The sequence below is a fragment of the Camelus dromedarius genome, chromosome 26, assembly GCF_036321535.1.
Source record: "Camelus dromedarius isolate mCamDro1 chromosome 26, mCamDro1.pat, whole genome shotgun sequence".
NCBI classification, from domain to species: Eukaryota; Metazoa; Chordata; class Mammalia; order Artiodactyla; family Camelidae; genus Camelus; species Camelus dromedarius.
In genome coordinates, this window is record NC_087461.1 from 17,157,718 (window position 1) to 17,171,826 (window position 14,109).

A 14,109-nucleotide genomic window follows, 5' to 3' on the forward strand; every position below is an offset into this window, starting at 1 on the left:
CACCATGTCCCGTTCCTTCTTCCTTTGGTAAGTTTTATATTTTACTTGCTGATTCATCTATTTACCTGGCTTCCAGTTTTTGAACATCCATTTGCTACATAAAAATAGTTTTTCCTTCCCAGTCTTGCTGGCACTCTCCATCATAAGCCCTTAATACCTCTCACGTGGCGTGCTGCAGGCAGGGTTCTAAGTGGTCTCCCTGACTCCGGCATCCCGCAGCCAGATTCACTTTGCTAACCTGCATTCTGATCCTGGTCCTCCCCCTCTGGACAGTTTTCAGTGTTTCCCTCTTGCTAATACACAGTTCACGTGTTAAAACTTGACGTTCAAAACACTCAACAGTTTGAATCTGACCTGCCTTGTAGCTTTGTTTGGCTCAGCGTCCCCACGATAGAATCACGCCCCATTAACTGGACTGTTCTTGTTTCGGGCTCCGTTGCAGCTCGTAGTGATAACACTTCCCTGCCCTTGTGCCCTTGCTTGGGCTGTTCCACGCACTGGAACTGCCGAACTCCCCGCTCCGTGGACAGGCAGCATCAGCACCACCCGGGAGCTTATTAGAGATCTCACACCCAAAACCTGCTGACCAGAACGTGCATTTTAACAACATCCTCAGATGATTCATATACATGCATTTTTCCTATGAGATATTTTACAAGATAAAATATCTTTAAATTTATTAATATCTTGTAAGTTGTATAGGTTAACCCTCTCCATCTCTCATCCTGTTAAAATTATACCCTTGCCCCAAAGCCTGGCTCAAATAATACTGCCTTCTCCAGACATTTTTAACTACTAGAGCTGAAAATAATTTATTCTCTGAATTCCCATTGCTGCTTTCTGAATTCTCTAAATTTCCCACAACTGAATTCTTTACACCTCCTTATGGTAATCAGCACTTTTTTTTAATGCATTGACAATTCTGTAATTACTTTTAAAAATTGAGATATAATCAACATAAAACATTACACTCATTTCAGGTGTACAACATGATTTGATATTTGTATGTATTGTGAAATGATCACCACAATAAGTAATTAACACTCATCACCACACATTAATATTTTTTCTTGTGATGAGAACTTTTAGGATCTACTCTTTTAGTAACTTTCAAATGTACACAGTACAGTATTACTAACTATAGTCCTGCTACAGCTCCAGGATTTATTTTAGAACAGAAGTAAGTTTGTACCTTTTGACCCCCATTACCCATTTTGCTCACCCCTCACCCTCTGGCAACTGCTAATCTGTTTTCTATATCCATGAGCTTGATTTCTTTTTTAATATTCCATATGTATGTGTATAAATATGTATATACATACACACACACAGACATGCATATATGAGATCATACAACTTTTTTCTGTCTGACTTATTTAACATAATGCCCTCAAAATCCATCCATGTTGTCACAAATGGCAGAATTTCTTTCTTATGGCTGAACAATATTCCATTGTTATATATACCACAATTTCTTTATCCATCCGTCCATCAATAGACACCTAGGTTTCTTCCATGTCCTGGCTGTTGTAAATAATGCTGCAGTGAACACAGAAGTGCATTTATTTTTGAGCTGGTGTTTTTGTTTCCTTCAGTTACATACTCAGAAGTACAATTGCTGGGTTATACGGTACTTCTAATTCTAATTTTTTGAGGAAACTTCATACCATTTTCCACAGTGGCTGCACCAATTTATATTTCCACCAGTAGCGCACAAGGGTTCCATTTTCTCCACATCCTCACCAACACTTCTAATTTGTTACTGTTATTTTTGTATTGTTATTTTTGATCATAGCCATTCTAACAGGTGTCAGGTGGTATCTCACTGTGGGTTTGATTTGCATTTCCCTGATAATTAGTGGTGCTGAGTACCTTTTATTGGACATGTTGGCCATCTGTATGTCTTTTTAGGAAAAATATCTAGTTAAACCCTCTGTCCATTTTAAAATTGGATTTTGGAGAGATGTCCAATTATATGAGTTCTTTGTATATTTTGGATATTAACTTGTTATGAGATATAAAATATCTTCTCCCATTCTTCATGTTGCCTTTTCATTTTGCTGATGGTTTCCTTTGCTGTGCAGAAGCTTTTAAGTTTTATGTAGTCCCATTTGTTTATTTTTGCTTTTGTTACCTTTGCTTTTGGTGTCAGATCCAAAAAATCATCACCAAGACTAGTATCAAGGAGCTTAAGGTTTCAGGTCTTACATCAAGTCTTTAATCCACTTTGAGCAAATGTTCATGTATGATACTAGATAGGGGTCTAGTTTTCCTAACATCATTTATTAAATTACTGTCCCTTCCCCATTGTACATTCTTGATTCTTTTAATTGACCATATATGTGTGGGTTTATTTCTAGGCTCTCTATTTTGGTCCACTGATCTGTTTATCTGTTTTTATGACAATGCATACTGTTTTGATTACTATAGTTTTGTAATATAGCTTGAAATCAGGGCTTATGATGCCTCCAGCTTTGTTCTTTTTCAAGATTGCTTTGGCTCTTCAGGGCTTTTTGTGGTTCTATACATATTTTAGGACTGTTTGTTTTATTTCTGTAAAAAACATCATTGGAACTTTGATCGGGACTGAATTTGTAGTTTGCTTCAGGTAGTATACATTTTAACAATATTAATGCTTCCAATCCATGAGCATGAATTTCTTCCCATTTATTTCAGTTTCTTCCATTAATGCCTTATAATTTTCAGTATACAGATCTTTCATCTCCTTTGTTAAATTATTGCTAAGTATTTTATTCTTTTTGATACAATTGTAAATGGGATTGTTTTCTTAATTCTCTGTTATTAGTGTATAGAAACTTAACTGATTTTGGCATATTTTGTATCCTTCAATGTTATTGAATTCATTTACTAGTTTTAACAGTTTTTTGGTGAAGTCTAGGATTTTCCATATATGTCATCTGCAAATAGTAACAGTTTTATTTTTTCTGTTCCAATTTTGGATGCCTTTTATTCGTTTTCTTACTCATTGCTCTGGCTAGAACTCTCAATACTATGTTGAATCAGAGTGGTAATAGTGGACACTCTTGTCTTGTTCTCGATCTTAGAGGAAAAGCTTTTAGCTTTTTCACCGTTGAGTGTATTAGCTGTGGACTTGTCATGTGTGGCCTGTGTTATGTTGAGGTTTTCTCTCACCCACTTTGTTGTGAGCTTTTATCATAAATGGATGCTGAATTCTGTCAGATGCCTTTTCTGCATCATTTTGTTGATGTGGTGTATAGTGTTGATTTACAGATGTTGAACCATTCTTGCATTCCTAGAATAAGTCCCACTTGATCATAGTTTATGATCCTTTTAATGTGGTGTTGAATTTGGCTTGCAGATATTTGAGGATTTTTGCATCTATGTTTTACCAGGAATATTGGCTTGTACTTTTCTTGTGATGCCTTGTCTGGTTTTGGTATCAGGGTAATGCTGGCCTCGTAAAATGAGTTTCGGAGTGCTCCCCTCTCTTCTTTTTTAGGGGACGTGTTTGAGAAGTATTGGTATTAATTCTCTGAATGTTTGGTAGCAGTCACCAGTGAAGCCACCTGGTCCTGAGCTTTGTTTCCTTAGGAGGTGTTTGATTATTGATTCAATTTCCTCATTAGTAATCACTCTGCTCAGAATTTGTATTGTTTCATGATTCAGTCTTGGTAGGTTGTACATTTCTAGAAAGTTATCCATTTCCTCTAGATGGTCCAATTTGTTGGTGTAGCATTGTTCATAGTAGTTGCTTATGACTCTTTAAATTTGTGGTATCAGTTGTAATGTCTCCTCTTTCATTTCTGACTTTGTGTCCTCTTTTTGTTAGTAAATCTAGCTAAAGCTTTGTCAATTTTATCTTTTCAAAGACCCAGATCTTAGTTTCATTGATTTTTTTTCCCTATTGTGTTTTTATATCTATTTATTCTGCTCTGGTCTTTGTTGTTTCCTTCCATCTACTAACTTTGGGTTTTGCTTGCTCTTCTTTTCTAGTTCCTTAGGGTGTAAAGTTAGGTTGCTTTGAGATTTTTCATGTTTCTTGATGTAGGCATTTATCACTGTGAACTTCTTTCTTAGAACTGCTTTTCCTACATCCCATAAGGACATGGTGCATTTCCATTTTATTTGTCTCAAGGTTTTTATTTTTTCTTTCTTGACCCACTGGTTGGTCAGTAACATGTTTCATCTTCACATATTTGTGAATTTTCCGGTTTTCTTGTAATTGATATCTAGTTTCATAGCGTTATAGTAGAAAAGTGCTTGATACAATTTCAATCTTCTTAACTTTATCAAGACTTGTGGCCTATCATGCAATGTATCCTGGAGAACACTCCTTGTGCACTTAAGAATGTATACCTTGTTTCTTTTGGGTGGATTGTTCTGTATCTAGCTCCTAAAGTAATCTGAACTAATGTGTCACTGAAAGCTGCTGTTTCCTTATTGACTTTTCATCTGAATGATCTATCCACTGATGTGAGTGGGACATTAAAGTTCCCTACTATTATATTGCTGTCTATGTCTCCCTTTAGGTCTGTTATTATATAAGTAGAAGGCAATATAATATTAGTAGGGGACTTTAAGAAATTTTTAATGAGCATTTTTTTCAAATACATACAAAAATAGAGAAATAAGCCTATATTTATGCATCATCCAACTCAAACAATGGTTAACAATTCACCTATTTCATCTATTTTTCTTATATAGCCACAATTTTCTGGAGTACTTAAAATTCCATAGTAAAGCATTGATACTGGTATTTTAGTAGGTATCTCCAGAAGATAAATTTTTTAAAAAACCTAGCTACAACACCCTTATCACAAAAAACCAAAAATTACAATTAGAAAAATCCTTAGTAAAATCTTTTTTCTTGTTCAAATTTCTCCATTGTCTGAGAAACATCTTTCTAGAGTTGTTTTGTTCAGGTCAGTATACAAGCACTGTCCACCCATTACAATTGGTTGATCTGTCTAATTTCCCATGTCATTTATTTGTTGAACAAACTCAGCCTAACATACATTTTTTAAAAATCACTCTGGATAAACAAATTGTGGCATATACCTACAATCAATATTATTCAATCTGAAACAGGAAGGAAATTCTGACACGTTAACATGGATGAACCTTGAGGATATTGGGCTAAGTGAAATAAGCCAGCCACGAAAGGACAAATGCACATATACCTCCACTTGTATGAGGTACATAGAGTTATCAATTCACTGAGAAGGAAAGGTGCTTTCCAGGGACTGGGGGGATGGGGAAGTGGGATGTTGTTTAAAGGGTATAGAGTTTCAATTCTGCAAGATGAAAGAGGCTGGAGATTTTTTGCACAAAGATGTGAACAGACTTAACACTACTGAAATGCACTTAAAAATGATCAAAATGGTAAAAAAAAAAAAATTTTTTTTTTGCTTAGTTTTATGAAAGGGAGGTAATTAGGTTTATTTATTTATTTCTATTTGGAGGAGGTACTGGGGATTGAACCCAGGACCTCGTGCATGCTAAGCATGCACTCTACCACTTGAGCTATATCCTCCCCCTAAAATGGTAAAAATTTTGTTATGTGTATTTTATCACAATTTAAAAAAATTTTTAATCACTGTTGTGTGGAGAACAGTTTGCAGACAAGAAAAATCAGAAGCAAGCTGACTAGCTGGGATGCTATTGCAGTGGTCTGGGTGAGGCAACAGTGGCTTGGATTAGAGTGACAGAGGTGGAGGTGGTTGAGAAGGAATCAGATTTGGGGACCATTTAAAAAGCAGAAACAGTAGTACCTGCTGGCAGATTGGATTCTGAGTGTAAAGGAATGGGAAAAATGTCAGACTCCCAGGACTCTAACCTGATCAACTGAGTGACAGGCAGTGCCACTGAGTGCTGTGAGGGATTCTGGGGGAGGAGCCAGCTGCCAGGTGGCAGGTTGATTGCACTGGACCTTTTCCATCAGGGAAAGGGCAACCAATCTCCTTGGAACAGGCACTCGTTCCGGATTTGGATTTGGTTTCCCTGGCTGTCATCATGCTGCTGCCAGCACGCTCTCTACGGACTTGCTGGATGACTTACACTCCACCATGTTCTCCTACACAATGTTACTTCTGACTAAGGAACTCATTTTTACAGAGAAAAAGCAGGCCATAAGCTAATGCCCATGAGATTCCTTAATCATATTATGTCTCCCAACTCCAGAAGCAGGTAGCTCGGTAGAACAGAGGCATGGTCTGTTGGCAGCCAGCCCCCATGCCAGCTGGAGAAACACCATGCAGGGATTCAACATATGCTCTCTCCAGCATTGCTGTTTCTCCCTTAGGAATACTCCCAAAATACACTTGGCCAGGAACCCAAGGGGTGGAAATAGTGGTAGTTAAAATGACACCTACTGACTTACCCAAAATTATTTACCTCCTTTACTCAAAGATTCTGTTTGGGAGATTTTGGTACCTGGAGGAGAAATGCTTTCACCTGGAGACAGTCTTCCAAAAATGACCAACTGGGCTATCCTGTTAGCCAGGCCAATGAACTTTAAGCCAGATTTGATTTTATATAGAAAAGTAAAGAGATGGGATTTTCTGACACTTAAGTATCAAGGACACTTATTATATATAACCTACGTTTCCAGGTCCCAGCATCTTGCATTGATACCCAGAAGTCCTGGAAACATCGCCTTCCATGGACTGTGTGCTGTCCTGCCCTTCCCTCCCGGCTCCTCACTGCAGTCTGTTACCTAAAGCCCACAGGCTGCCCGCTGCCCTTGCATGAGATCACCAGTATCCCTGCCAACTGCCCTTTTAATACCTCCGGGTACCAGGGAGGTGCTGGGATCCACCCACGCACACTGTCACCTGGGCCACTGGCAACACTGCACATCCCTGTGGGTCTCCCAGAGTCTCTGTCCAAAGCAGACACTTCCGGGGAGGGGGGTGTATAGCTCAGTAGTACGGCACGTGCTTAGCATGCACAAGGCTCTGGGTTTAATCCCCAGTGCCTCCACTGAAATAAATAAACCTAATTATCTGCCCCTTCCCCAAAAAAATAGCAAAAAAAAAAAGCAGACACTTCTGTTTTCTTTGTTTCCTGCCCACAAACAGCAATCAAAACTTAGGAACTAGCACCAATTTCATTCCCATAGAGCCAAGCCTCTCCACCCATCACACTCCAAATCAAGACAAACATCACTCCCCAAAATGCACAAGGCACCTCGCCAAATCAGAACACCTTCCATCACTTTCCAGGGAATGGTGACTTCCCGGTTTAAGTTCACAGGTATTCCTTTTGTTAGGAAAGGGTCTGTTCTAGTAAATTTCCTAAAATTGAATGGATACCAATTACTAAGGCCTTAAACTCAAGTGTATAAGAAATGCAAATTTTTTATCACAATGATTTTTTTGGTCTGACGGTCACTGTCCACCACCACTCCTCATTCTGCAGGGTGGCAAACGTGAAATCTTGGCCAGTTCAGATCATGATTTCTCAATAGTTCAGGCTCCCTGCCTGCCTTTCCTGGGGCTGCATCTGAATTCTGGCAGTTGAGGGGAGGGGTGAGGCTTGGAATCTGCGGTAGGAGAAGCCTGATCCCAGAGGCCTCTGTGCTGGGGCGTCCTCAGTCCTCGGGGTGTCCTGGCTGGATTACAGAGCCCTCTCGCGGGCCTCTGCTCTTCTGCTGCACGCACACTGCTCTCAGCCACACGGAGGAGCTTGGCTGTACCTGTCCTCGCGGGGACACTGAGACAGCCCCAGGGACCATCCAGGGCATCTTCCCTTCACCGCTCCCAAGCCACCCTTCATGGGGGCTCTCAAGGCTGCTGCCTCCCTTCTCAATCTCCTCACTTACTTGGCAGTGATCATGAGCGAGTTTGGAGTCACTGCCTTTCCTCAAAGGGCGCATTGGCTGCAAGTGGCTTCCTCAGCCCGGAGCCCAGCCGAGCCACCTCCCCTCCCCAGTTCCCTCTGGGCCTCCACGGGCAGGTGCGGCAGGGAAAGTGGGCAGGCTGCCCCGGGGCCCCCACCCTTCTCAGGGTCCCTTCCAATTCGCAGACATCCTCATACCCACCTTGGATACTACGTGACAGTCCACCACCCCGTGTTCCGTTTGCCACTAAACAAAATCAGGAGAAGCAGAGAAGGCATTGGTTCTTCCGGAAACTTTTAGGGGTTGTCTCAACACAAAAAGGAAAACCTCCTCCCCTTTGGGATGGGGAATGCTGTCTCCCTCTGGCGTTGGGAACTGGGATCCTCCTTCAGAGCACAGCTTGTCTGCAGTGGCTTCAGGAATTAATTCATGGCAGGCCGGTTAAGGGGATGCCAGTTTGCCGGCAGCCCAGGGTCCTCCACCTGGGTGGTCGGATGGGGAACCAGGAGCTACAAGATACCAAAGTCCAGATCACCTCAGAATTCACAGAAGAGCCTTTAAATGCTTTTTTTTCTTCTGATGCCAGCAAAAACTTTTTGTGTGTGTTTGTGGGGGTGGGGGTTGCTTTGTTTTATTTATTTATTTTTAATTGAAGTATAGCCCATTTACAGTGTTGTGTTAATTTCTGGTGTACAGCATAGCAATTCATTTATACGTATATAAATAAATATATTTCTTGTCATATTCTTTTTCATTATTGGCCATTATAAGGTATTGAATACAGTCCCCTGCACTATACAGTAGGACTTCGTTGTTTATCTTTTATATATAATAGTTCATACCTGCAAATCCCCAACTCCCAGTTTATCCCTCCCAACCCCTTTGCCCGCTGGTAACCATAAGTTTGTTTTCTATGTCTGTGAGTCTGTCTCTGTTTTGTAAATAAGTTCATTTGTATCTTGTTTTTCTCTCCTACACAACAGTGTAGGAGGGTTCCCTTTTCTCCACAACCTCTCCGGCATTTATCCTTTCTGGACTTTTTAATGATGGCCATTGTGACCAGTGTGAGGTGATACCTGATTGTAGTTTTAATTTGTAAATCCTCTTTAAAAAAAAAAAAAATGGAGGTACTGGGGATTGAACCCAGGACCTGGTACATGCTGAGCATGCACTCTACACTGAGCTCTACCCATCCTTCCACCCCTAGGTTTCTTTTTGCCAGCTATTTTGAAGAGACTCAGAAACTCTAGAATTTTTTTTAAAACATGCATTTTCGCCCCAGCCCACTAATAGTTCTAAACGAACAATTTTCTGAGAAGTTCACCTCACTTCCGCACACCAGTTTCCTCATGTCCTAGGGTAACTGGTCTCAAATTCCATTCTAGGGTTTGTCATCAGTCTGTAGGGCCAATATATGCTTTGACCTTGGACAGTCGTTTAATTTTCTCTGCACCTCAATTTTCTGCTGTAAAATAGGGCAAATTGGATCTATAAAATCACAGGTAAAGCCCTTGGAACAGAGCTTGGTACATAGTAAGCCATCAATAAATATTCCTAGCATCATTATGACTATTATAAACCCCACATGAACCCCAGCATGCAGCAGGGCTGAGTCTCAGGCCATAGCTCAGATATGCAAAAGATGTAACTTGCTTTATTTTTCCCCAAGTCTACTGAGTTTCTATTTTGTGTGCCCATTGCACTGGGTGGCAGAAACTTCATTCCAACTAATTCCAGGTAAACTCACATAATTTCGAGTCTTCCTCTTTCTAGGGTGTGCCTCTCTCCGGGGCCTTTGCCAGGTTCTAATGGTCTGGCATCTGGCCAGCTGTTGGCTGAGGTCATCCTAGACGGTCCCAGGCCAGCAACCCATCGAGGTCCCTGCAGTGGAACTGCCTCCCCAGGGAGCCCAGCTTAGATCCAGGTCTACTGCCTGGGGAGAGGCATAGCAGAGAACCCCTCTAAGAGAAGTCAGCTTCCTTTATGAGTTCAGGGGGAGGCTATGTTTTCAGATTCCTATACCACATGTTTCTCATTAGTGGCAATTTATTTTTTACCCAATGCCCTTTACCAAAGCCAACCAGGAGACATCCATTCTATATCCCAGGGAAGGGTCATTACATCAGAGAAGCAGAGGAAATACATCTTGGAGGCTCGAACATCTGAGCTTTTCAGAATCAAAAGCCTGGCCTTGAAAGAGTCACAGCATCGGGTTTATGCCAAAAACACCAGGTTGGATAGAATAGGGGGTGATGGTGAAAGTCAGGTTTTCCAAGCTGAACTGAGATACCGAATCTCTAAGTTAGAGAGAAGGAAAAAGGAGAGCTAGAAAGGAAACAGGTAAATTAGATTCTGGGTGTAGGGGTGGCCGACCATATCGGTTAACCCAAACTGGGACACTTTAGAAAGACAAAGTGCTAGGAATAACTAGGCTGGGACCACAGGCACAAACCAGGACTGTCCCAGGCAAACGGGCACAGAAGGACATATGTTCACTCTACGTAGGGTCCCTCTCCCCACTCCTAGCCCAAGACCAAGTGGAGAGACCATGGATATGTTGGGGAATCAGAGGAGAACTCCCAGGGCTCCCCAGCTGGCGTGATTCAGCGGGATGTCTGCAAAGTACGACTCACAAAGGGGTGGAATAAGCCTGATGCAATTCCCCGCACACCTACCTGTCAAGGAAGCACAGCCAAGTGTTTTCTCTGCCCCGAGAAGTCAGTAGCAGTTGAGAAAGAGCCAGGCCTGGAGAGGACACAGGGCAGACACATGCAGAAGACGAGCGCCCTGCAGGGGGCCCACAAGGGCAGAGGACCAGCACCCCTCTGTCTTCTAGTATGAGCAGTGCTGGGGTGGGGAAGGGGACCCCCTCAAAGCCACACACGTGCTGGATGGGGATCCCCTCCTATGACTGAGACTTCGCTTTGAGTGCCAGATAGTGGGGGGACCTGATTTAGAAGTGAAGTGGTTATGAATGCTGGGGCATAATCTTGCACATCCGAGATGCTGACCAGAGATGCACTTCACGATGAAACAGAAGAGCTGAATCAGTTTCGGGTTCTTGCAACTTTTAACTAAAAGTCCCTCGTTTTTCAAAGACTGCCTTGTGTCTAGTCTTCCAGGGCATCCCACTGTATAGACATACCCTCCCCCCCTTTAAAATGCTTTAGGTTTTATATTGTTCTGAAGTGGAAAAATCCTCATCAGTTTTACAAAGTAAAACATAGACCAATATATACACTATGGTATCACTTATGGAAACACACGTGTACACACGCTCCCCAAATCTATACGTAAGAACCTCTATTTAAGGGGAGAGGGTATAGCTCAAGTGGTAGAGCGCATGCTTAGCATGCCTGAGGTCCTGGGTTCAATCCCCACTACCTCCTCTAAAAATAATAAATAAACAAATAAACCTAATTACCTGTCCCCTGCCAGAAAAAAAAAAAAAAAAAAGGAAGAAGGAAAAAGAACCTCTCTTTGTACGCAGCTGGCAATAAAGATCTGGAAAGATATTTGCCAAATTGAAAACAACAGTTACCTCTGAGGCAAGGACTCCAATTAGGAGACTGAAAGTTAAGGTAGACATTTTCACTTTATAGGTATTGTTCAAAAAAGTTTTTTTAAACAGCAAGAATATATTCAAGTATCCCTTGTGTTATCTATTTTTAAAAATTGTCCCCTTGTAGCAGCCAGGAAACAGATGGTACAAATTAAGATAATTTGAGGAGAGTTTAATTAAGGGACAGTTATAAAAGTATGGGTAGGGTTCAGGAGAACCACTTAGGGGAGTAATGTTACCACCCAAAACCCAAAGGGATGAGAGAGAGGGAGCTATGAGAACCCAGGAGAGAGTTACATTCTGAGGTTTCCTGGGGGAGCGCTTAGGATGCAGCCCATCTGAGGAGTTAGGAATTCAATTCTCCACCTTCCCTCCAGTCATGTGCTGGAGGTCCGCCTTGGCCAGATCCAGTAGGAAGCCAGAGAACAAAGGAACCTGATGTAGTTCATACAGCAAGGCTCCTGGGGCAGAGAGCTGAGAGCCAAGGCGTAGAGGGTGGATTTGAAGGAGTGAAAGGAAGGTAACATTATGGCTACTTGAGAAATTGCTAGTAGTCAGGTGACAATGGCAAATATGAAAGTCAAACACTGAGGTGGAGGTACCTCTGATTAACTGAAGATTGCAGAAAAGGGAACAGTTAAGAGTTGAGTATCTCAAATTTGAGGCTCCTCTTGGGTATTAGAAAAAGATCTTTGATAGGAAAATATTGGTTGTTAAACAGTGCTGGCATAATTAATCACTTGAAAAAACTAAAAAATTGGAACCCCCTGCTTCAAACTATGTGCAAAAATAAGTTTCAGATGTATTAAAGGTCAACATATAAGCATGGAAACACTACGGGAAAACTTAGGAGAAGATAGAAGCTTTGTGTGGGAGAGGCCAAAAAAGAAGAGACCGACGTATTTGATGACACAGCAATCAGACACTTACCTAAAGCGAGAAAAACCATTAACAAAGTCATAAGACAATACACCATGAGGTACATGGACAGGTATAATAACTACTGTTTTAATATGCAAAGGGCTCCCCTCATTGATTAAAAAAAAAGGACAAGTCATTAAAAGTTCAGATGTGTATAAATTTCACACTTCAGGGCAAGACAAGAAAAACCTAAACATAAAACAATTTTCCTTTGCCCTCTGGCCTCCTCTTTCCCCGCGTTCTCCTTGGTACCACACACTGTGTGTCTGCATTCTGCATCGACCACACCTCCTCCTCAGCAGAAAGACCTTCTCAACCATAAAGAGTGATGTTCTCCCAGCATCAGCCAGACAAATCCTTAAAGATAACATTCCTTCTCCACCTTGTTAGGAGTCACGATGACCATCACTTCGTGCTTACAGATCTGGATCACGGAAACTGTCAATAAAGTGCCATCTAACGTGCAGCCCTGTGTCTCAAAAAATGTACGTAACTGTGTTTTGACTTTGAATGGGCAGAACAGTTCTCGCAGGTTTCTGGGGGGTTGTTCCCAGGTTACAGTCCTCAAATTTGGCTCAAGTAAAAATTTCCATTTCTTTCATAGATTTATTAATTTTTCCTTGACATATGCCTGAATAAATGTCACCTCACCCCCTTTCTGATCTGAATTCTGAACAAATTAAGATATACTATAAAGAGTAGGGCAGACTGGAGCCAAATACCACCTTTAGGATGGAGTAGTGGCTTACGGAGAAGGCATGGTCTGCGTGAGAGTAAAATGTCCTCCTAACACCGACGTGAGACTCCCACACCACGCGGATCTGTCACAGCAGCGCTGCCCCAGGAGGGAAGGGACGAGATGAGCAGGGACCATCTGAACTCCCCTCATTTTCTCAGACAGGTCATGTGGGCAGAGAAGAGCAGGGGGAGAGAGGAGAGAAGGTCCACCCCCCTCACCTGGACTGGACCACCCAGAGCGGGTGCCTTCTCTGCTAACAACCCCTGTGAATAAGAAAGTTACATTAGGTGAGAGGAAGATACCAAAGGAAGGGAGGGAGGAAGAAGGGGAATGGAGATCAGGGGAGGAAGAGGAGGAACCTCCCCAGTGTATGTATTCATGTGGTGGAAACGATAACATGGAAGCTTCCTCACAGGGGAAGACTGCAACCTGGAGGGCGAGAGCACTCACTTTCTCTTCACAAATTAGCATATTGTTCAATTTGTTCTCTGCAGAATGGCTGTGATTTTTTAAGAATCTCAGGAAGTGCAGAAGCTGTAGAGTTCCTGTACTGGAAAAGGGGGAGTGTTACTTTTGTCAAAGGCCAATGGCGTGGAGAGATCAAGTGCAGAAGAATGGAACCTTGACTTTCCCCTAGGAGGTTCTTAGATGTTGGCATTAACAAGGGCAGCTGGGGGCCTGATGTGGCCCCGAGTCTGGTTGGGGTGATGGGAGGTGATGTAGGTAGTAAATGAACATGGCGCTTTCAAAGAACTGGCAGCGGAAAAGGAAAGATGATGACCTGGCAGCTGGAGAGAAACAAGGCGTTGGGGACAGATTTTGTTCTATGACAGGAGAGATGTGATCCATTTATCTGCAGTGGAGAAGGTGACAACACAGAGGGAGGGAGAAGGTTCCATGGGCAAGGTCTAGATGAGACGGACAGGGAGAAATCTTGGCTTCTAAAGGAGGTGGGAAGGAAGCCAGGTGAGTGCAGGTACAGGTAAGCACGTGAGTGAGAAGGGAAGACAGTTTCTGGTCAGTTGGAAGGTGGGGTCATCTCGTGATCAAGAGGTGGGGGAAACG

At 42.2% G+C, this 14,109-nt stretch overlaps 1 protein-coding gene across 6 annotated transcripts in view; it reads left to right on the forward strand.

Moving 5' to 3' along the window:
• LOC105096304 (kinesin-1 heavy chain) overlaps nt 1–14,109 on the forward strand; it is a 45,857-nt gene that overhangs the window by 29,104 nt on the left and 2,644 nt on the right. For 2 of the 6 annotated variants that reach the window (XM_064479425.1, XM_064479429.1), the window contains exons 8-9: nt 12,696–12,790; nt 13,203–13,331. The exons of 2 other annotated variants lie outside the window; for them this stretch is intronic. The gene's annotated coding sequence lies outside the window, so the exon portion shown is untranslated. The remainder of the gene's footprint in view (nt 1–12,695; nt 12,791–13,202; nt 13,332–14,109) is intronic. 2 more of the 6 variants (XM_064479424.1, XM_064479426.1) reach the window with 1 other exon arrangement.